Source organism: Leopardus geoffroyi, chromosome E2, assembly GCF_018350155.1.
Source record: "Leopardus geoffroyi isolate Oge1 chromosome E2, O.geoffroyi_Oge1_pat1.0, whole genome shotgun sequence".
Classification (NCBI taxonomy): Eukaryota; Metazoa; Chordata; class Mammalia; order Carnivora; family Felidae; genus Leopardus; species Leopardus geoffroyi.
In genome coordinates, this window is record NC_059335.1 from 31,642,502 (window position 1) to 31,666,119 (window position 23,618).

At 44.3% G+C, this 23,618-nt stretch overlaps 1 protein-coding gene across 4 annotated transcripts in view; it reads left to right on the forward strand.

Moving 5' to 3' along the window:
• The window catches only part of FTO (FTO alpha-ketoglutarate dependent dioxygenase), a 393,904-nt gene that overhangs the window by 267,543 nt on the left and 102,743 nt on the right, over window positions 1-23,618 (forward strand). The window lies entirely within an intron of this gene.

Sequence of the window (23,618 nt, forward strand, 5' to 3'; positions counted from 1 at the left end):
AAGCACTCTCTGCATTTTGTGCAAAACGGATGCACGGTGTGGGCTTCCTTCCGCTCTGTCAGTGACACGTGTATCGCACACACAAGCACATCATACGTGCTCTTGGTAACAGAATCGACACGGCTGGAGGCAAACGTCCACCCCTTCACAGGCCATATAGGAAGCGTGCAGGCGGGCCGACTCGCGGTGACATCGGCAAGCCCTCCCCGTCCCTATGTCACTGTGTTACAAAACATCACAGCGCAGCAGAGGGGAACGCCTAATTTGGTATCTGGGGCGGCAGCAGCCAGATTCCCCGTGCTCGAGTCCTCGCTCCTCCATTCCTTCAGGTCTATGGGGCTGTTTTAGCGTCTGGTGTGAAGGTCATCTCAGCAACTTGAGATTGAGAAACCCAAGCACAACACCCTACTACCGCCTCCCCCCACCCCTTCAGAAAGCCCCGTAATTAAATATGCCAGCCAAACACCCCAAGACTAGAACTTGCGGCAGACGGTCTTGAACTGTGGCTCTGGGCAGGCTCTAGGAGCCTTTTCCCCAGCAGGACATTAATAGACATTAACACTCGGGCAAGAAGTGTTGATGTGTGGTTTATAATGTTAGCACCCAGTTAGGCAGGTACAACACATGCTGTAGGAATCTTGTACCAACACATGTGTGGGTTGAGTCAGATTAATGAGAACCATAAAAGGAGAGACGTTCTCCTCAAGCCGGGACTTCATGCCACCCTCCTCTTACCCAGCAAACGTGGTGCCCAGCTGGGTGGAAATGTCCCAGTTGGACGTTCGTCGAGATTAGCATAAAGAGGATGTTTGAGAGTTTTGTTTTGCTCCGTCATTAGGTGGTCACGGAGCCCCATGTGTTAGTCGGGACTTCGCATTAAAACCCCTTTTCATCTGGTGCCACTCAGGCCGAGAGGAAAGGAAACTTTCACGCCACGACCTAAGTGCCAGGCGAACGTTATCATTTTCCTCCCTCGGCTTTCTCCGGCTCTTCTTCAAGTGGTTCTGAATGGTTGTGAGACACTTTCTGGTTTACTTTGTAAATGGGGCAGCGAAGCGTTCTTGTCTCCTGACTGGCTCTCCTGAGAGGATTCTCAAAGCCTTTTAAAATTGTGGGTTTTTCTGGGGCAGCCTTCAAAGTCCCAGGAGCGGAGGACCATCTGTCCTTTATATTAAAAGAATCTTCTGTATTGTGTACCTGATGTGCTTGTCCCAGAGATAGATGTTGTTAATTAAGGGACAGCATTTGTCCTTTATGTGAAATAAATCTTCTCACTTGCCCAGAGAACAGTTTTGCAAGCTTGAGGAAACCATTAAGGACGCTCAGCCTGGAGTTCCGGTGTCGGCTAAAGGTCCACAGCCCAGTCTGTCATTCAGCCTTTGCTGTAGACCAGACATGTAGGACATGGGGTGTTTTGTTTTGTGTTGTGTTTTGCTTGCCTTCTAGTTAATTCGTCTACCAAGATTGTAGCCTTTTGGAAAGGCGTATGTGAGTGAACGTAACATGCAGTATTCGGGGTGGTTTGTGACTTTCCTGGGGAGATTTACACGTAGCGAGCTCCCAGTCTCATCCACTGTGTCTTCCCGTGGCGGATAGTGACGGTGTTCCTGTCCTCCAGTGCCACGTCTCCACTTTGCTGCTACACGGTCTCTGTTCCTATACCCCCTGCCCCTGGGAAAAGAATCATGCAAACATCTGCCCACAGCAAACCGAGCCAGAGTTCTGTCAGCCTCATAGAAGACCCCTCCCTTAACCTGCTGGATCTCAGTCTCAAGAAGCCCAGAAAATGGTTTGGATTTGGAACGTGGCAGGGCAGCTAGGGTCATACGGCCCCGAAGGGCTATCTAACAGCGGTCAGCCTCCGGTTCTGCCAGGCACGGAGGAGGAGGGTGGCCAGGGCCTTGTCGGGGCCTAGCTTCGAGGAAAGATTGCACCAGCAGAGACCGTTGACCCAGGACCACTTACAGGGTAGAGGGGACGAGATGGGCCACACCGTCCTTTTGTTGGTAGGAAAGACCTGGAATGGGCTGTGCCGGGACCGGGAGAGGAGTGGATTGGTGCGTGATATTCTGGGGGTGGAAGAGTCCAGACCGAAGGTCAGCTTGAATATGCAGCCATTCACCTTCCGAAGAAGAATCACGTCAGATGTCATTCTCCACCATCCTTTTTTTTTTTTTTTTTTTTTTTTTCCTTTTTCCCCCTCGTGATCACACAGATGAGGAACCGGGCAGGTGGCACGAGAGCGTGAGGCAGGCTCGGGTGTTGAGCCAGCAGGCGTGACGGCAGCAGCGCCTCCACCGCCTGCGAGGGCCGTTGCTTCTCAACGCCAGCCCGTCACCACTTTGCAGACCTGTTTCCGATCCTCTGATTCGCCGGCAGAAGCTGTGGATGTGAAACTTGCTAGCGCTGGCAGATGTTTCACGGTTTCAAAGCAGTACAGGCCAGAGAAAGCTCATCTGTAGGAAAGATGTGCTTTGCGGACTGCCGGTTTGCATACGCGGACGTACACGGTCCAGTAACGTTGTCAGAGCGGGGATATTCCGGACGATAAGCTCACAATGTGGAAACAGTTTCGTGAAATAAAAGGAAACTCAGCCTCCGTGATTAATATTTGGGGGTATTTCCCTTTGAGTCTCTGTCTAGTGCGTATATATTTTATATGCATGCTTTAAAACAGTTGTAATCCTAGGAGCCTGCGTTTTTTTCCACCTACCATTATAGGCAGTTTCCTTATATAATTTATAATGGCCGCGGTGCAGTCAGGGAAATGTATTGCGGTATGCAAAATCGTCCCCCGATTGCTGGACATTTAGGTTGCTTTTGATTTGACAGCATGGTAAGTAGTGTTGCAATTACACATTTACTCGTAGCACTTTTTCCCTGTTTGGGATGATTTCCTTAGAACCCGAAGGATTGCTAAGTCAAAAGATAGGGAAGTTGTTATGGCTTTCGGCGTATATAGCCAGCCCACTTCCCAAAAGCGTTGTACCAATTTACACTGCATTCAGGAAAATAACGAGTATGCGAGCTTTCGGTGTATCCTTGCCAGCATTATTATCTTGTAAGATCCACCCCCGTATCGGTAGGTGAAAATTGGGCTCCCATCCTTTTTTGAATTTACATATATTTGAGATGTGCCCATAAATCCGTTGACTGATTATATTTAGTCTCATAACGTCTGTATTCACTGCGGCTAAATTTTGTTGAGGTTTTGCTTGCTTTTTACGTGTGTGTGCGTTTTTAAAGTTCTCTCTGTTAACAATTGATAGGTAATTTAGGAAGCGCCTCCCTAGCAAGGCCCTCCTCCAGGGGACCCCCTGTCTCAGGATTGCTGCAGCTGCTACTTTTTACCGTGCATTAACTTGGAATTGGGCCAGGGCCCGCGCAGGATCCCCTTCCTGAAGAGGGGCTCTTGTGCGTCTGGTGAACCACAAGCTCAGGGCTGTATCTGCCAGTACGTTTTTGGCAGAGACATCTAATAAAATCTCATCCCCACCATTCTGCGAAATACAGTCACAAATTTGGATGGTGATTACCTTACGCCATTTCTTTGTAACCGCTAATCTCCACGTCCTAGATGATTTTTGTCCATCGCCTCCCCTGACCCCTGTCCCTCCCCCGTCCCTCCTTCCCCACTGTGCCTGGTGCCTGTTCTAACTACGGTGTAGATGGTACCCAATCCGGGTTTCTTGTAGCGTGGTCTAACAGAAAAGGCACGAGCCATTAACACGGACACAGGGGTTCTATTATTGGCTGCGCCCTCTGTCTAATAGTAGCTTAACAACAAGAACTTACCGAGTGCTGAAATACCTCTTAGCATTCTTGATAGATTATTGTGTCTTCGTAACCCTCCTCTTAGATAGGAAATGTTCTTTTACCCGTATAGGTAAGGACACCACAGCTCAGAGAGATGCAGTGTTTGTCCAGTGTCATACTTTGTTTTTCTGAACTAAAGTGAGTTTTTTGTTCCTCAACCTCTCAGTCTCTTCAGCTGCAAAACAGAGTTCCTTCGCTTTACCCGCAGGGATGGCATGGAACTGAAATGGTGTCATGTGTACCTTAACTTGAGGTGGGTATTAAAATTCAGGACGTGTAATAAATTGTTGTTATTAACCAGCGCACCTCTCCGGCCCCCCCGCTTCTTCGCTTATAAAACGTCGGTGCTGAACCAGATTATTTTCATTGGTTAGTTTCAGCTATAATGTTTTCTCATTAGCTACAGACTCCTGTCCTAGTGAAAAAAAGCCAGTGTGGTCGCCCTGGCCTGCGTATACTGCACAGGAAGTCTTCTCTGCCTTCCGGGTACCCCTGTCCCTCTGAGCTGGCTCTTTCTCGGGAAGTAGGTGCACACTTTTAGGAAGTTGGAGTTTTATGCCTTGGTGTGCACGGAGAGCACAGGGAGCTTCTCATAATGGGGTACTTGAGATACCAGTATGCACTGGCCACTTTAAGGCCATGTGGAATTGCTTGCTTTGGCTCTGAGGATATTGTGACCTCTTAAATATAAAAGTGGGAATAGACTTTATCTCTATTTTTCCTCATACCTTACCCTCAGCTGGGAACTTAATTAACCAAGGTGGTTAATGGAGAACCAAGGTGGTTAACGGAGTCAGCTCCACACAGACATGCACTCAGGCTTAATTTCATACATCTCTCTCTTTTTTTTTTTTTTTTTTTTTCCAAATAAGGATCCAGGATCCCATATGGCACTTAGCCTCCTAAACAAAGATCATCAGCCCTAGACGAGAAGCAGGTGGCCTGGCACAGAGAGCAGAGGTTATTTTTGCCGCTGGGCTCCTGCCATTTCAGAGTTTAATAATGGCAAGGTTGCACAGCGGGAGGCTGACCCCAGATGCTCTCCCTTTGGTGGGGATAGAGCAGTCCCACCGCCTCTGCAGGGAGTAAACTTGATCAAATCTAGGTCACAGTTACTCTCCCAGAAACGTCTCCGTCTAAACTTACTCCCATTTGCTACCTACTTGCTACTTCCAAATCTGATCCATTTGGAGTGAAGTCACCAGCGTTAATTGTTGACCTACCCTGGTGTCTCGTCAACGCCTGTGACGAGGAGATCTTGGCATTTTCTTTCGGGTCGACCCTTGGGCAACAGGTTGGAAAGACTTTGTTTTAAGGGTGGTATTAAAGACCAGAAGTTGGAAGCCTTTACTGTACTCCTGGCTCCGCCTTTCCGGAGGGTTTGGCTTCCCTGTTTATAATCCGAAGAGGAATTTCAAGTCCAAACGCAGGCGACAAAGATGAGTAAGAAGGAAAGAGCAAGGAAGAGGGGTAGTAACTGGAAAGGAACACGAGAGAACTGTGAGGTCGGGTGACTGTTACGCAGGCGTGTATATCTTTTACAGAACTCATTGAACTTGTACTTTTAAGATCCGTGTGTTTTATTGTGTATAAAACATATGTATAAGGAGTGAAATGCACTGGTGGTGAACTATAGAGTGCATACTTTATTTAATTGGTGAGCCAGTTGCTTCCCCGCAGGATGTGGGCCCAGTGTTGCTACGGTCTCAAGGAAAGCCTGAAATTCAGATATATTTTTAAAATTTGTTTATTTATTTTGAGACAGTGTGCGCACATATGCGCGTGCGCCTAAGCACAGAGGAGGGGCGGAGAGAGGGAGAGAGAATCCCAAGCAGGTTCCGTACTGTCAGCACAGAGCAGGACTTGGGCTTGCACTCACGAACCATGAGATCGTGACCTGAGCCAAAATCAACAGTCAGATGCTTGACTGACTGAGCCACCCAGGTTCCTTCAGAAACTCAGATATTTTTATAAAGATATGTAGACCTGTGGGCCCTATTTGGTCAAACAGAACACCAGTTTGTGATCTCCAAACTGGAGGCTTCTTTTTTGAGAAGTTTTTTTTTCAATGTTTATTTATCTCTGAGAGAGAGAGAGAGTGTGAGCAGGGGAGGGACAGAGAGAGAGGGAGACACAGATTTCGAAGCAGGCTCCAGGCTCTGAGCTGTCAGCGCAGAGCCCGACGCGGGGCTCGAACTCACAGATTGCAAGATCATGACCTGAGCCCAAGTTGGATGCCCAACCAACTGAGCCACCCAGGTGCTCCCAAACTGGAGGCTTCTTAATTCTCCCCTAAGGATCATTACAGTTGCAACATTGAATGATTCTGGCTCGCAATGAGGCCTTGAACCAAAAAACAAACAAACAAACAAACAAACAAGCAAACAAACAAAACAAAAAACAACCTCGCTTATCTCTCAGTTTTCCTCTCACCTATAAGATGTTGGGAATTCATAACTAAACTTTACAGAGATTTGGTGAGAAGCATGAGGTATTGTGTACAAAACAACTTGGAAATACAAAGACGCAGCACATAAACACAAGTCTCTGTTACCTTTATTATTATTATAAAGAATTATTGACATTTTCAGAATTACCAGTGTTGAGAGTAGAAGCACCGAGCTTTTCCAGGACGGCTGATAGAAACATCAACAATTCACCATGAGTAAATTGCATGCGTGCAAATGAACATGCAGACTTTTCATTATCCTTGGAGGGGGATGTTCCTGTGTGGTGTGTGACAAAAAGAGAAGGCATTTCATTTGTACAGCTGCTCATGTAAATTGCAGAAAGTCTGGGAGCCAAAGTCCAAGGTACGGCAGTAGCATATAAGGAAATGAAGCTGATGCTATATTAAAGATTCCTTGTCACATGTACTCACTGCCTGGGGACGGGGTTGCTCCAGCCTTGTCAGTGACATTTTGTGAACAAGCAGCCTGTATTGGATGGTGATAAATGGATTATCTTAAATGTCATTCGGCAGTGTTTTAGAGTTGCAAGGAGAGTTTTGATATTGAGTTGTTGGTTAGTATATTCTGCACCAATCCTTTATGATGAAATAATCTCCTGAAGTTACATTCAGAAATGTCAAAGTTGCTTATTTCTTCAATCACCCGTAGCAGTTTCTATTACAAGATATGCAGAGAAGATTGTGTAATAATGTCAAACTATTTATAGCCCCGTTTCCTAGGACTCTCGACTCTCCCGGAGTTGTTTGTGTATTTAATACCAAAGATTTGTTTTTATATTTATATAAATGTTTCTATTTCTAAATTGACTTCAGCTGAGAATGTTTCACGAGTTTTTATAGAGAGTACATTTAAAAATTGATACTGGCATTCAAAAAACCAAGGCCAATCTAACCCTTTTTAAATACAGACATTCCCTTAATTCGGTTTTAAATATTATAGTAGTGTGTGTGTGTGTGTGTGTGTGTGTGTGTGCGCGCGTGCGCGCACGCATGTGCGTGTGTTAGAGCTGTGTCCTTAACATTATATGGGTGTTATAATTATAACAAATTTAAGACATGCTGTTTATTTAGGATAAAGCAGTATGTAATGCTTTGGCAAAAGACGTTTTATTAATTATTTCATGCTAAGGTATACATTATTACATTGTAAATATTTCTTTGAGATTCCAGGTTTCATAACATTACTGTTGCACAGAATATAGTCATTTGTATAAAGATTTGGTCCAGTGGGTTCATATGGAAATATGCACAAAATAGATTTTGAAAGCATGTCTCAAATTTTACTTGGCAAAGTTATTCTAAATATTGGCTTTCCTCCCCGAAAGATAAGCTCTTTCTAGACACAGTATTGAGATTATTTAATATCTCTCTGCACACAGTGACTCCCTTCAGCCCCTCTCTACTAATCTTACCCCCATCATTGCCTCTCCACAGGTTTTTTTTTAAAAAGGCATGTAATGTTTATTTTAAAAAATAAAAGCAATATAAAGAACATTGACTTGGACCATAGAAAATTACTATTTCTATAGATCAAAACAGCCACATAGCAGCAATTTTATACAGCTCATCCTAACAGCTAATATTTCTGTCCCCCTAATAGTTTACTGTATGCTAGACACATGCTTGATGTGTATTAATTTGATGTAACCCTATGAGTAGGGACTGTTATTACCCCCACTTGCAGATGAGAAAGCTGAGGGGCAGGTTGATTTAAGTAACGGAACCAGCAGCCTAGCTCCATTGTCTGCAGGTCGCCATGACTCTGTATTGCCTCTCCGGAAAAGCAGACTTCCTTTGAGTGCCCCGCCAAGTATATTGCTTTCCCCGGCGAAAAGTGACGTGATCGGCTTGGTGTGTGTCCTGTTTGATCTACCTTTTCTGTGCTTGCACACACTTATATATTACCCATAGAAGACATATGGTGTTACTGTGCTCTTTTCTTTTTCTTTCCTATGCAGTGTCTTATCTTTCATTCTTCCATTCCTCATCCATTCCTTCTTTCCCTCCTTCTCTTTTTATTTCTTTATAAAATGGTATAATCCATACCGTTCTACAACTTGCGTTTATTGACTATAAACTGACTTAGAAGGCTGTTCATGTGAGTCCCTCGAAATCTAATTAATTCCTTTTGGCTGTCCCATGATTTTTCATAATACATGTCCTACTTTAACTACCGTGCTCTTGATGACTGTGATTTTTTTTTTTTTTTTTTTTTTTTTTTTTGCTGTCATAAACCATACTGTAGTGAAAGCGCTTTTTCATGACTCTTGGTGCATATATGGACTATTTCTGCAGCCAAATCCCCAGCAATGGTACTAATAGGTTAGATGTGTGCGCATTGAAGGTTGTAGTAACTGAAATCACTCTCTAAAAGAGCTTTGCCAATTTACATTCCCATCAACTGTGTATGAAGAACTGATACCAATTTATCACTCTTGATCATTGTATTTTTGCCACTTTGATAGGTCGTATTAGTGGACCTTTTACTTTTTCTTCTCGTTTCATCTGTTCACATCCTTTATGCAATTTTCTGTTAAGTTGTTTATCTTTCTCTTTTTGATTTGTGGTTCTTCATGTGTTCTGTATTTAATCCTGTTCCTTGATTTATATTTTGGTCCGATTACCCAGGTTTTATGTTTTGAAATGGAGGGCTTATTCCCCTCTCATTTTCTTTTTTTAAATAATTTTGTTGCTGTTTCCTGCCTTTTACTTCCAAACGAACTTTAGAATCAGGTGGTCAGATTCCATTTTTTTAAAAATGCTGTTGGCATTTTTATAACGAGTGCATTGAATTTATAGATTGCTATGTTAGAGAACTTTAAAACAAACTTTTTCTTCATCCATTAAAATAATGTATGTCTTCATTTGCTACTGTTACCTCTTGTGTCTTTTAAGTAGAGTTTTAGAACTTTTCTTCACATCCTTTTACATTTATTTTTGGGTATTTTAAAGTGTCACTATTTTCAATGGAATTACACACATGTAGGATAGCTGCTGAGTTTTTATCTTTATTTGTATACCTTACTAAATTCTTTTCTCATTCCTAGTAGTTTTTCAGTTGATTTCCTTGGAATTTCTGGATAGCGAATGATATAACATAACAATGATGTTGCCCTTTTCTCTCCAACACAGATACTATTTTATTAATCTTTCTTCCTGTCTTAGCTGAGATTTCCAGAAAAGTGTTGAATAGTAGTAGTTAGTAGGCATCTTTATATTTTTTTATTATTAACTAGGACAGTTCCAGTGTCGCACAAGTCAGTTTGAGATTTCTAGTCCATACTTTTTATCAAGTAAAGGAATTTTTATTCTCTTTGACGCATATTGCATTCAATTGGATCCTAATTTTTTAGGAGAGAGGTTGTCTACTGAGATGACCGTATGTTTTTTTTTTTTTTTCCTTTAATTTGTAAACGTGATATATTACATTGTTAGAGTGTATGCTGTTGAACCATCTTTGCATTCCTGGAATGGACCTGACTTGATTGTGATGTAATACACAGATGGACTTGACCTGCTGGTATTTTATTTACTATTTTCCTATTCATTTTCACAGGTGTGACTTCCCTGTAGAGGCCTTATCCGTATGAACACCCTACTTAACAGGTCTTAGTAGACTTCATTCATTATTAACTTTTTTGTGAAGTAGACTCTTTTGAAGTTTCTCCAAGGCTTGATTGGTTTCGGGCTTTTTTTAGCGTCAAGACTTGCATGCAGCATCCCTCACGTTTTTGAACTTTATTTCAATTTAACACTTTCCAGAGGAAAGGCATGCATTTACGCTTTCAACTTTTTAGCTTTTGCCTCCCAGCTTCTTTGTGTGGAGGGAGTATAAATATTTCCTTGAAGCATGATGCTGCCCCTTTATGAAACCTGGAACTGCCCCTTTTCAATCGGAAAGTATAAATTTTCCTCTTCATTCTTAGCCCATTGGAGCCATAATTGTATTTAGTCCTAATTTATATCAAAGGTTCCCCTAGAAATAGACATTTACTATTTCTAAAAACTGTTAATGTTTATTTATTTTTGAAGGAGAAAGAGAGACAGAGCATGAGCTGGGGAGAGCAGAGAGAGGGAGACACAGAATCCAAAGCGGGCTCCAGGCTCTGTGCTGACAGCCCAGACGTGGGGCTCGAACGCACGAACCGTGAGATCATGACCTGAACCGAGGCTGAACGCTTAACCAACTGAGCCAGCCAAGTTCTCCAACATTTACTATTTTATAGTGACCAACACCTGGTTTGGAGAAGACGGTATTTTGTCTTTTTTTTCTTTTTTTTTTTTTGCAGAATGTCATGTATGAGGCATGCCTCCCAACACTCCCCCTTCTCTGGCCCATGCAGATGTCACTAATCTGACTGCGTCTTCCCTCCTGAGCTCCTATATAGTTTTCTCAACAGAGCATAGTGAACAGCTACCACCATTTGATTGGCACTTAAAATGTAGATGGAACCTATTGCTGTCCCTAGTGTCATGGAAAAGGCATAGATTGGAAGCCAGGCACCCTGGGTCATTGCAATACTTGGTCTTTGTTGCCACAACTATCCAATGAAGAGATTAAGCTGGGACATCTCTGATGGATCTTCTGTTTTGAACCTTTACCATTTCTGTTTACATAGGCTCCTTCAACATTGTTTCAGGACCCCAAATTTGCATATCTTCAGGATTTGTAAATCTCCACTGAAGGGTACATTTGGAGTTTTTACGTCCCCATTTTGCTGTTTTTGTAAAACAGCAAATACGTCTTGCCCTTCAGCGAATTCTTTTGTTGTTGTTCAGTACTTCCTCCTATTTTTAAAATTAATAAATTCTCCTTGTAGAATATTCGAAAACTACATAACAGTATAAGAAAAAGACAAAAATTACCCGTAATCTCACAGTCCGGAACTGTTAGCATCGAGTGTATGATTAGAAAGATTTCTGTTTTAAAAAGTTTTTGTATCTTTCTTTTTCACAGAATATTATTTTGTGATTATTTTCTCATTAATTACATTTCATTCAAGAATAATCCCCCTCAAAATATACAATCTGTTTAACTATATATCTTTTTTCACTTTAAAAAAAAATTTGTTTAATGTTTGTTTATTTTTGAGAGAGAGAGACACAAACAGAGCATGAACAGGGGGAGGCGCAGAGAGAGAGGGAGACACAGAATTTGAAACAGACTCCAGGCTCTGAGCTGTCAGCCCAGAGCCTGACCCGGGGCTCGAACTCACAGACTGTGAGATCAGCACCTGAGCTGAAGTCAGACGCTTAACCGACTGAGCCACCCACGCACCACCTTTTCACTTTTAAATATTATGACAGATATCCTTTTATATAATCTTTGAGCCTTTATTGAATAAATTTCTAGATATCAAATTACACGGTGAAAGGAAGTATACTTTGTAAGTTCACAACACATTGTAGTACTTGATAAATATGTGTGCAGTGAGTGTTTGAATAAAACATTACCCACTTGATTTTCAGAAAGATGTTCCAATTTACATTTTCATCTACAGTTTTTGAGAATGCCTTTCTCTTCTCATGTTTGGGAGGATGGAATATTACCATTTAAAAAAAAAATCTTTGCCAATTTTATGGGCAAAAAGTTACCTCTCATTTCATTTCTTTGTCCCTACTATGGTTGGACATCTTTCATGTTTCCTGGCTGTGGGTATGTATGTGAATTTCTTGTGTCTTATGTCAATCTCTGCCCCCCCTTTGGAGGCATACATGTTAATTGTTAATAGCTACAAAGTCACAAGCTCATTATCAAGGTGTCGCTACTCTTTGACAATTATAACTAACTTTGGGGGCAGAATCCCAATATGGAGGTAAAGAAGAGAACTAGGAAGTCTTCGTACATCTGACGTGACTCTGCAGTCACTAACTCTGCTTTCCTAGGTCCATGCTAAAATTGAGACGTGCCAGCTCTTTTGGTCATTTCTGAAGCTCTTTTGGTTGGCCTTTGGTTGCTCCCTTCCCGTTGGCCTTCATTCAGTTTGCCCTGTCCTTGGAGCTCTTGGCTTGCACAGGAAGCCTGAAGCCAAAGCATGCGAGCTCAGTAACTTTCATCTCTAGACTTGAAAACCCGGCTTCCAAGCTTCTGCTGCTTACCAGCAGGCCACGCACAGCCCTTCGTACCAGTGAGGGAACCAAACCCGCTGCTCCCAGCTGTGTGTGGCCTTCACGAGTCGAACTATAAAGAAGATAGAACCAGTCCGACCCTTAGGTCTAGAAGAACAGGTTAATCGTGTCATGAAACCACATGCCTTTGCACTTTTCTGTTGCGACTCCTAATTATTCCTGACTAGAATCCCTTGATTTATTCCTCATCCTTCTAACTTGATGCTCCCGAGGCCATTTTATCAGTTGTGAAATTAGTCCCTGACCTCTGTGTTCTGGTGAGATTATTATTTTTTTAACGCTTATTTATGTTTGAGAGAGAGAGAGACAGACAGAGTGCGGCCGGGCCCGGGGCGGGGGTGGTGCAGAGAGAGGGGGAGACACAGAATCTGAAGCGGGCTCCAGGCTCCGAGCTGTCAGCACAGAGCCCGACGTGGGGCTTGAACTTGGAAACAGGGAGATCATGACCTGAGTGGAAGTCGGACGCTTAACTGACTGAACCACCCAGGCACCCCCTGGTAAGATTATTTAGCAAAACTTTTGCTACATGGAAACCAGAGTGGCTGAGAAAAAGCCCCGCTTCTGCATCCGACACGTTCAGGACTCGCCACACAGGTTACACGCTGCATATGGGCTCCTGGGTAAGGGAGCCGCTGTGAAGAAGAGCTAATGTCCAGCCCATGCTCCAAACCGGGAGACTTTGCTTGCCCACACGGGGCACCTTTTTCTGATTTGCCCAAAGGTGCTGGAGACGCTTGCTGAGGCCCCGATCAACAGCGTGTATGTCCTACAAAGTGCCTCTCCTTCCAAGCAGGTTAGGGTCCAAACAGTGTCTGTAAGACCTTTTGCTTGTAAATCCGAAGCAGCATCGAACAGCCAACTACTGACAATGCTGTCCGGCGGGGGCATACTTCTGCTCTAGGAGTGAGGCTTGTTCTTATCATAAATCTAAATGGGAAGTTCTTGGGTAAGAGAAGATTGTATTTAAATAGCTCAGTATACAACAGTTTTCTTTTTCATTGCAACATAGTTGGGTTTTTTGTTTTGTTTTGTTTTCCTTCCTAGAGCAACCATAACGGACACAGGATTAGCTGCAGAAACCACTTTGTCGTACTTTGGAATTACAGAATTCTACATTCCCACAGATTCACGTCGTACACAAGGCTACACAGACTTTAGCCAGTTTTCCTCAGAGAGGGATAGCATGGATTCTGCACAGTATTTCAGGCCTAGTGAGCTGTCGTCAAATTTGGAGGGAAGGTCGTGTCAACGATTCTTACATTAAAAAAAAAAATGTTTTTTTTTTATGGGGCGCCTGGGTGGCGCAGTCGGTTAAGCGTCCGACTTCAGCCAGGTCACGATCTCACGGTCCGTGAGTTCGAGCCCCGCGTCGGGCTCTGGGCTGATGGCTCAGAGCCTGGAGCCTGTTTCCGATTCTGTGTCTCCCTCTCTCTCTGCCCCTCCCCCATTCATGCTCTGTCTCTCTCTCTGTCCCAAAAATAAATAAACGTTGAAAAAAAAAATTTAAAAAAAAATGTTTTTAAGTGGTTTTTCTTTTTCAGTTGGAGGTAAAGTTCAAGTGGCATATTCCTTTGTGTTCCCCCAATCATTGCACCAGAAACGCAAAGCAATCTCCCCTCGTAAGTAATGTCAGCAGCCATGAAGGAAAACCTAAAGCCCTAAATGGCTTTTAAGAGCCATTCTGAGCTTAATTTTAGTATCTGGATCCTGGGCCTCCGAGAAGGGTGAGGCAAAGGCTCACCCCACCACACTTTCTCATTGGCGAGCACTGCAGAGGAGGAGCTGGGGGGCTGTTAATCTCAACCTCACTGCCCGTGAAGGTGGAGGGTTGCCCGCTCGTGGAAAGGCACGGCACGCCTCACCTGCACCTCCCCCCTTTGGCCTGCCCAGTTTTGCGAATATGACGCAGGGAGGGCGCCTTGCATGAGATTTCAATTTTCCTTTTCGTGGTGGAAATTAAAGTCTAAGTGACTTTTATTAGGCCTTTCATTCAGATACCATGATCAGTGAGCGGATAAAGAAAGCCTCACCCTGACGATGTTCCTGTGCCCTAATGTCACAATCCAGAGGCGTTTTCAGTGGCATCGCTTGTTTGCCTGGAGGGTTCAGAGAGGTTTCAGTCTCTCCCACACCTCGTCCCGAAAGTTGCCATTACAATACCTGCTCGTCAGAACTTGTTCATCCGCACTGGTGATACAAGCCCTGTCTTCGAGTGACAGAAGGCCCAGAAATACTGCTCTCGTGGCGGCTCTGCCCAAGAAACCTAGTCTTCTAACTGGGCTTCCGAGCTATGGAAACTTGGTCACCTTTCACCTGAATCTCTAATAGGCTTTGCAAATGAGGAGCTGGTGAGAAAAATATGCAGCTTGAAGCTGGCAAAGTTTTAAGTGGGTAAAGCTTGTAGTGTTCAGATCATAGCCCCAAATTACTTAAGGGCTTCTGCTAACATGGAAATAAGACTCTTTTCTGCCGAGAGATTGGATATTCAGATAGATTTTTTTATGAAGGAAATAAATATTTCAACATGCAAACACTACCCAAGCGGGTAGTGATGCTTCAAAACAGGGTCAGAGGTCAGGTGTTTGTTTGGTTTTTTTTTTTTCCTGTTTGTTTTTTGGGACAGCTCCCAGTTTAAAGGTATTGCACGTTACTACCTAACCCCGAGCCTCACATGGTAAAGTAATTACTGCCAGCTAGCACAAAATATGTACATTCATTTTTATTTCCAAAGGTCCTGAGATTCCTCTCTGCATTTTTTGGTGGTCCTCATTATAAAAAAAAAATAGATCACGAAGAATGGATGGTTTTTCTCTATCGTAACTGTAAAAAAAAAAAAAAAAAAGTGGGGCTGAAAAAATGCATGTCTGATAGGTCAACTTTGAACAGACTTAATTTGTAGTAATACGAGTAAATAAAAATAGAACGTGGTGGTTTTTTTTAGTGTGGTTCGTTTTCATAGTTTGCCCACAAAATATGCCACAGACCCCCTAGGGTATTGGATACCTGGAGGAGAGGCTGACCGCTAGGTTATCTGAGCGGATGGGGGTCGAGATGTCTTCAGACAGGCACAGGGATGTGTGGCACGCGTTGTTCCGAAGCTCAAACACCGAGTGGAATTTTGGTCACAGTTGGAATTGTTCGATGGGACTCAGGGCTTCTGCAATCTCCCCCCCCCCCCTTCAAATAGGGAATTTGCAGAGCAGTTAATTAGTAGTTTCGCAAAACAGCAGAAACAGCCCAGATCCGCACAAGAGCCAGCAGGTAATGTCAGCGAGGGAGGCGGGCGAGGTACAGCGTGGGGGGGAGCTGAGGGCACCAGACAGAACCAGAAAGCACACTTCAGCCGAAAGAGGACAGCCAGCCAGTCCTCTGCTGCAGCCCTCGGTCGCCGTGACCAGCCCACTGCCGGCCATGGGGCCAGGTGATCCCGTTGTGATGCACCCGCCAGATCTCTTTTTTCCGAAAGAAGCCAGAAATCCAGATTTTTTTTTTTTTTTTTTTTTAACGAAACGTGCTTCCGTAAAAATGTTGACGGCTAACTTTTTTTTAAAGTTTAAAAACATGTGTGAGGGCTGGGTTTGGCCTCTAAGCCACGGTCGTGACTGCAGCTTGCACAAAATGGACAGAAGGGGAGCTGGGTGCTTCGTGGCAGCACCTTCTCATTCTCCCAGGGAGGTGTTCATAGCTGGGTGGGTTCTGAACAATTACTGAACAATTCTGTAGACTCCACCGCTATGGTGAAGAATGTAGTTGCTCTGAAAACGAGGGCAGCTTCTCACATTTATGTCACTTTTTCGTGCTTTTGTTTTGTTTTGTTTTAGAGTCATAGATCCTTTGTCAAGGCTGACCTAACTAAGAGAGTAGAGTTCCAGAAAAGTTGGTAGGACAGAGCCGCCCTTACCTTTCTTTCCTTGCTGACTTTTAACCCATCACAAAGTAATTACTTCTCTCTCCTCCCCGCCTCTGGCATCAGCCTTTGGAATGCGGTTATTCTTTAAAGTTCACTGTGAGGCAGGACGTTATTCACACACATCTCCTTTCCCAGAGCTACTAAGCCTCAGTAGAAGACAGCGTTGGTGCCACGGTCAAACAGATGAATCATCACTCAATGTGTGCTTTTGAGTAACTGCTGGTTTAGTAATGATCAGATAAGACTTTGACGAAGTCCGTGATATTGTAATATGATTATTTTAATATTGTTTCTTTGGGGCCATCCTTCACCCTTTCTCCTGGCATCTGAGTTTCTTGGGTAGAGAGTGGAATGACGGAAATATGTTTGTTCTTCAGGGCAGAGAGGCGTGGTGGTGAGTAGAGAAATTACAGTGTGTCCTCAGCCGCCACTGATGTCCTTCCAAATAGGTGAAGTTTAGTTTAAAGCCTGCCATTAATTCTTGGCCCCTGGCAAGAGTGGTACAAGGTTGCCTGTTTGTTCCAGTGGGGGGGGTGGGGGTGGGTGGGGAGGGGGAGGACAGCAATTAGTCAATGACATTTATGACCGATTTATAAAACACAAATGAAATAATTGGTTACAAAATCATGACAAGCCTTCACTTGTCGTTTGCAAACTTGTTCTCAACACATTGTGAAACTTTTATTACGAACACCCTTTGCAGAAAGCAAACAGCAGCCGATCTGAAGAGACCAAGCCAAAGCCCTCGGCTTTGGGAGTAGCTGTGGGAGGAGAAGATTCTTGAAGTTATGTTTCCTGTCCCCTTCCCAAACAAGCCCCCTTGTTACTAGATCCAGAGACCGTTTCGGGCAGGGAATCACCACGGTTTGGGTGTAAGATGACCCCAGATGCTGGCCCCGGGTGATTTTTCCGTGTCTTCAGTGCCTCACCTCTGATCCTTCACCTCCAGAGAGAGGACATTCGCCAAATCGGACGAAAAGGGGAGCCAGGAGCTAACTGTACATGTAAAGATAGGTATCCTGGGATATAATTTAAAGCTAATTTTTAAAAGAGTTTGTCCATGCCTTTGATAAGGACGTTCTCAGTTTGAAACCCATAGTTTTAGGAGAGATGTTCCATTTCTTTCTTTCTTTCTTTCTTTCTTTCTTTCTTTCTTTCTTTCTTTCTTTCTTTCTTTCTTTCTTTCTTTCTTTCTCTCTTTTTTTCTTAATTCCTCTTAAACGTTTCAGACCCGTGATCCGATAGGGCTGGCTGGATCTAAGTCTTTTATTTTTCAACACTTCTTTGCAAAATTAAGAAAAACTGGCTGGTCTAGTTTAGAGAAGAAAGCGAATGTGAGAGTATTTTCATGAGGCATTCCAGCACCAAAGCCTTTGCTTTTGGTGATAGACTGCTGTAATTTTGAAATCATTTTATACCACGCTAACGCTCTCAATGTCCAGTTTTCTTCTCAGACTGCTTAAAACAACAACCACGGCCACCCACTTTTGTGAAAAATGGGATTGGAATCAACAAAAGGAAAGCTAGCCGTGGACGTTACTCAGCAAGGCTAGGTTAAGCTGGTCTGTGTTCTTCCAGAACATACCGTTGAGGATTTCAGCCATCTCAGCCTGGCAACATGGGGTTGCCTTGGCCTCCTTTGTGAAGAGCAGCCACGCGTTCCCTTCTCCAAAGCTGAGCATCGTCCCAAATGCACTGGATCCTTCTGACGAGCCTTTCTTTGTGTGGCACACAGGAAGGGACGGGCCATGAATATGCAATGGCTCACATGTACTGTTGTCTTCTGCAAAAAAATCCCAAAAGGGTGCTCTGATCTCAGGGTTGGGAGCCCATTTCTGATTTCAGCCTAGACAGGTCTGCTGAAAACCATAATCAAGCTGATTGTATTGCCCTGGAATTCTAATTTCCAATTTAGGGGTTTGCTATATAATCTCTAGTAGAGTGTGTCTAATCTTCATGAAACCCAGAGTCTTTATATAAACTCTATGGATTTCCTTCCATGTGTCTAGGCCGAGTGGAGCTGTGTCTTTAGGCTGAGCTGGAGAGACATTAAATTACTGAGTTACATGAAGGCAGCGTTGTGAAGTCGCTCTCTTTTTGAAAGACCAACTCAAATTCTATATGCTGCAGCTTTGATCCTTTTCATTCAATTCTAAGTACACTTGTTATTATAGTAACTGTTGTTTGTATGTTATTTTAGCTTTTTACTTAAGTAGCTATTTAGCAATTTAAATGAAAATGTAATTAGGTTACATCTGTTTTACATGCATGTAATACCACGCAGATGTAAACTTCTATTAAAGCCATATTTTCTTTTTGGCAAGAAAAGGCAAAAACAAAATTGCACCCATCACTGGAGTACGTCCTGCTCTTTAAAAAAAAAAAAAAAAAGTATACACAAAGCGCCGTGCGATTTATGCGGTGGTGAGAGTGTATCACTTCTATTTTTCAAAAAAGTGAAAGAACCAACAAGTGCCTTATAATTTATCTGGATGCAGAGTTGAAAAGGACAGTGTCCCGTGGGTTTGTGCAGACAGGGGTGCACCCACCTGTACGTCACATTCGCTGGCTCTTAAAGCCCACTCGCGGCGGGAAGGGCCACGGGGCCACCTGGGGTCACGCCTAGTTCTGCGTTCACCTGACTTCGACAAATCCACTTTACTTTCCTCTGTGCTTGTTAAAAACCCGAGGAGGAGGGGCGCCTGGGTGGCGCCGTCGGTTAAGCGTCCGACTTCAGCCAGGTCACGATCTCGTGGTCCGGGAGTTCGGGCCCCACGTCAGGCTCTGGGCTGATGGCTCAGAGCCTGGAGCCTGTTAACGATTCTGTGTCTCCCTCTCTCTCTGCCCCTCCCCCGTTCATGCTCTGTCTCTCTCTGTCCCAAAAAAATAAATAAACATTGAAGAAAAAAAAAAAAAAAAAAACCCGAGGGGGAGTAGTATTGGCCCAACCTGCCTCCCGGGCTTGTCATGAGGAGCAAGTGAGATAACGAGGGTGCAGGTATTTTGAACAGTATAAAATAGAGTGGTGAGTGGATCTGTCTGCAAACAGCCCCTCCCCTCTGCTCCCCCCACCTTTTGTAGGCACAGTGGGGATTGAACTCCGAAATTAGTTCTCCTGTTTTGGGAACCACGGCCTCCCTTATAGGCTGTTAATAGGATTTATAAGACATCATTTCAGACAAAGTCACTTATCTTATTTGCTAACGAGACGCAAAATTTGGACTGTCTGGAACCAGGTAGTATTTTAAGAGCTGCCCATTTGTCCCATACATGTTCAGTATTTCAATGCAGCCATTTTTAACGGTGGTTTTTATGGTGTCAGTAAAAATATTTTCATATAATTCTTCCTTGTAAATATGGTTAAACTTTTAGCTTTCTGCTACTTGGTGACCTGTTAAATGACTTAATGTGCTTTCAAATTGATCGTTCAGCACCAAGACAATAAGCAGCCAGGAGGAGCCAGGTTTATGGCATTTTGCTCTTTTGTGTCGGGGCCTTAAGCTGAGCTATGAGAGGAAAAAAAAAAAAAAAGTCTAGCAGAGTTTGCAATATTCAACTTCTTAGAGTTTTTTCATCTCGGATTCTCAAAGAGGGAGCATGGACGATAATGCTTCCTTCTCTTTCGTCCCTGTTTTAAGAAGCTAGTGTCTTAGATGGCAAGGAAAGGAAATATTCCCTCCACGTAGCGATAGACCTGCCATCCATCCGACACTTACTATGTGCCAAGTACTGTTCTAAGTGCTTCCTGCATTGTTTTATCCTTTACGGCAAATTCACGGGGTAGGTAGCATTGTCATCCCTCATTCTTGCGGTAAAGAAATTGGACTCCCCCCCCCCCCCCCCGCCACCCCGCCGAGAAGTTAAGAATCTTTTCCAAGGTTATAGCGCTAATAAGCGGTAGAAGGAGGATTTTTAACCCGGACAGTTTGGCATGGATGCCTAGTGTTACCGCGTGTCATACTAGGGTTTGTTGTGGTGGTGGTTGTTATTCCTTTGTTTTTGTTGTCTGCTATCACCCGAATCAAGCATCTGTGACCTAGAAAGAATCTTCAGATACTCTTTCTCCCTGCCTTCCACTTTTCCAAGTTCAGAAAAATACACGTGGAAGCCCTCGGTACCCCAGAAATGAAAATAAATACTATGCAGTACTCATGATACTTGGAGTTTAGTTCATGGGGGCTTTGGGTGAGGAAGTCTGGAGGAATAGAATGCCAAGGAGGATGAAATACATACTAAATAAAGATTCGGCTGACGGCTCTGGGAGCACAGCCGAGAGAGTAGTCAAGATCGGGGGGGGAGAAGCTTCTTTTGACCTGGGCATGGAAGAATGTAGGGGATCGTGATGCGCGAAGGAGGCTGGCGGTATGTCAAGCTTCAGGAACAGAGTGAGCGAAGACGTGGAGAAAAGAAACCACAAGCTGGCCTGTTGCACTTGGGAAAGCAAGATGTGGCGAAACCTCACGTGGGCACTGGCAGAAAGAGCGCCAGGCCGGAAAGAGAACGACATCACCCAGGTAGGGCGATGAGAACGGGCAGTTGGTTAGCAATAAGGAGGGAAGGGGTAGATTTGAGGAGGATACTGGGGGCTCTAGCCCAGGAGGCTGGTAATCACGTTAGTCATAAAAGCCAACTCCAGTTCAAGAAAGTCATGTATAGGGAGAGAGAATCAGGTCCGTGAAGAACACAGACCCTGTGTTCGGCATCCCAGGTCTGAATCCGGGCTCTACCCAGCTGTGAGCAAGCTACTCGTTTAATTCTTAGTTTGCTTACCTGTAAGATGGAAAAGCATCTAACTCTTGATTTCAGCTCAGGTCATGATCTCACGGATCGTGGGTTCGAGCTCCACATCGGGCTCTGTGCTGACAGTGTGGAGCCTGCTTGGGATTCTCTCTCTCTCCCTCCCTCCCTCCCTCCCTCTCTCTCTGCCCCTCCCTCACTTGTGCACATGCTCGCTCTCTCTTTCTCTCTCTCTCAAAATAAATAAATAAACTTAAAAAAAATTATGCGTTAATTTTCTCGGAGTTCTCTTGGGCACACCACGGGGAGTTGTATCCTTCTGTGCGTGCCCTGCAGAATTCCGTGGCATTATAAACTTGGTGAGTCACTAGTACAGGAAGGCCACCCAAAACGTACCCTCTTCTATAACCTAAATCTCAGTGTGCGTGTCCTTTCTTTCTCCTTTCCAAAGTGCCCAAGTGAAGCTATTAGGTAGGTAATACGCCATTAAACCCAGATCACGGCGTTTGGGAAAATCACACCCGAGCCCGCTGAATAGCACGCACTGTTAATTGTTAAGCTGCTGATGCCGGGCGCCTGACCCCACAGCATTTGTGTTGTGACGGCCCTTTTGCACTGGTGAACTAAATGAATATCCGCCACGATGCGAGGAGTCAGGGACGGGTCTGGGAAGCCCGGACACAGCATCAGATTGTGTTTCACCGAGAGAACAAGATTGATTTATTGTGTTACATGGGGGTGAGGTGGACCCAGCACAGGCACCGCTGTACCACATGCTTTGTTATTCCCTTGTCTGCTAAGTATGCAAGTACAAACAGCTTTCACACAATTTTTTACCTAGAAAGGAGCCCGGGGCTGCATCCAAGTACATTTAACATATGAAAATTGAGCTGCTTTGAACTTGTATGTTTTTGATAACTGCTTGGTGTGCTTCCTGGAGGATCACCTGTAGGCTTTTCTTTCCAAATCCTCATCCCTTTGATTGAGTGCCAGGACAGACAGCCCTCACTGAATGACTCTAGCCTCGTAATTCTTCCTTCATTCAGAGTTGAAAGGGAACAGCTCCAGATTCAATAGGCAAATCCTCAGATTTAGCTAAAGTCATTCAAACACTTTAAAACTGAAATTGTTTTGTTCTAAAATAGGGTTCAGATGGGCTACCGAATGTTTACACAAGCTAGTTGCCGCCTTGAACTACAGGATGAGGAAGAAAAACACACGTCCCCCCTCCCCTCCCCCCCTCTCCCGCCCCGGCTCCTCGCCCCACCTCCTGCCTGCCTTGCTTTCCTCCTTGCTGTCTCTGTGTCCCAGGGGTAAAAGGAGGACCAGAAGTTTGAGAGTCAGAAGTTTCAAAGCAACATGACCTGGGTTGTTTTTTTTCCTCTTTCTTTTTTTTTTTTTTTTTCAACACAGGGATAAGAACATACTTGACTCTTGTTTTCTCTCCTCCGTAAGGCCCGGCTGAACGTTCCTGCTCTCTCTTCCCTGCCCCCTTTCAGAGGAAGGAAAACAAGCGTGTTCTTTTTATCTTTACAAATGTGCCTGGTGGGGGCTAATCTAAACCAGTTCAAGATGCCTTTATTTAAAGCTGTCGAGAGGAACGGAAGGTGCTGCAGAATTAGAAATGAGGTAGCTTCTGGGCCTCTTTGCCATCCTGCTCCTGAAACTGCCCTCCCCCACCCCGCCCCGCCACCCCCTTTCTGGCACCAACCTGGATCTCTGCTGAGATCTCTGTTTCCGAGTCTTTTCAGAGATCGTGTATACTAAAAGATTGTTCCTTTCGGTTGAACATCCTGTGTCTGTCCTATTTGGCCAGAGAGTGCTTCTGTTGGGAAAAGCCATCTTCCCTCTGTGTGCCTAGTGCCCTATTTCAGAAGGAAGCCTGAAAGAGCCATTTCCACGTTCTGTGTGCGGTCCCGCCCTGCGCAGCCACTGTTCCTCCTGAGTGAACAATCCTTGCCCTCTTCTCGGCCACTGGAAGAAGAGAAGGACTGTAACCCCTTATCAGGGCACTGGGGATCTGTGTGCCCCACTCCGGTTGAACTTGAGGCGAGGCTAGGAGATCGATTCTCTCCTGGCCGGTTTCCCACTTACGAAACGGGGCGTCTTTGCTAATCGTTGATACCAAAACTTTGGAAAGAATTTGGCGTTTCCGTAAAGTGAAAGGTGTTACGTGGTTATGAAAAAGATCCCAAGGCGGGGGGGCAGGACACAAAATGACGCAACAGTGATCCATACAAATCTCAGAACTGTACCAGGACTTGACCCTGTTGGCCTTGTGAATTTTGACCTACTGATGCTATATATGAGTTTATCAACCGCCTCGTTCATTAGATCCTTCCCCTGTTTCTCCTTTTCTGTTTCTCTCCTCGGAAGGCTTTTATAACTTTGTAATCATTTATAATTTTAAAATGCCTCTCATAATGCTTAAAAACAGCACTTGATTTTAATGAGTGCTGCTTAACCGTAGCAGGATCGTATCTGCATTACCGTTGATCCTTACAACAATACTTTGGAATGAAAGTAGAAAGTTTATGACACATTTTATTATATTCC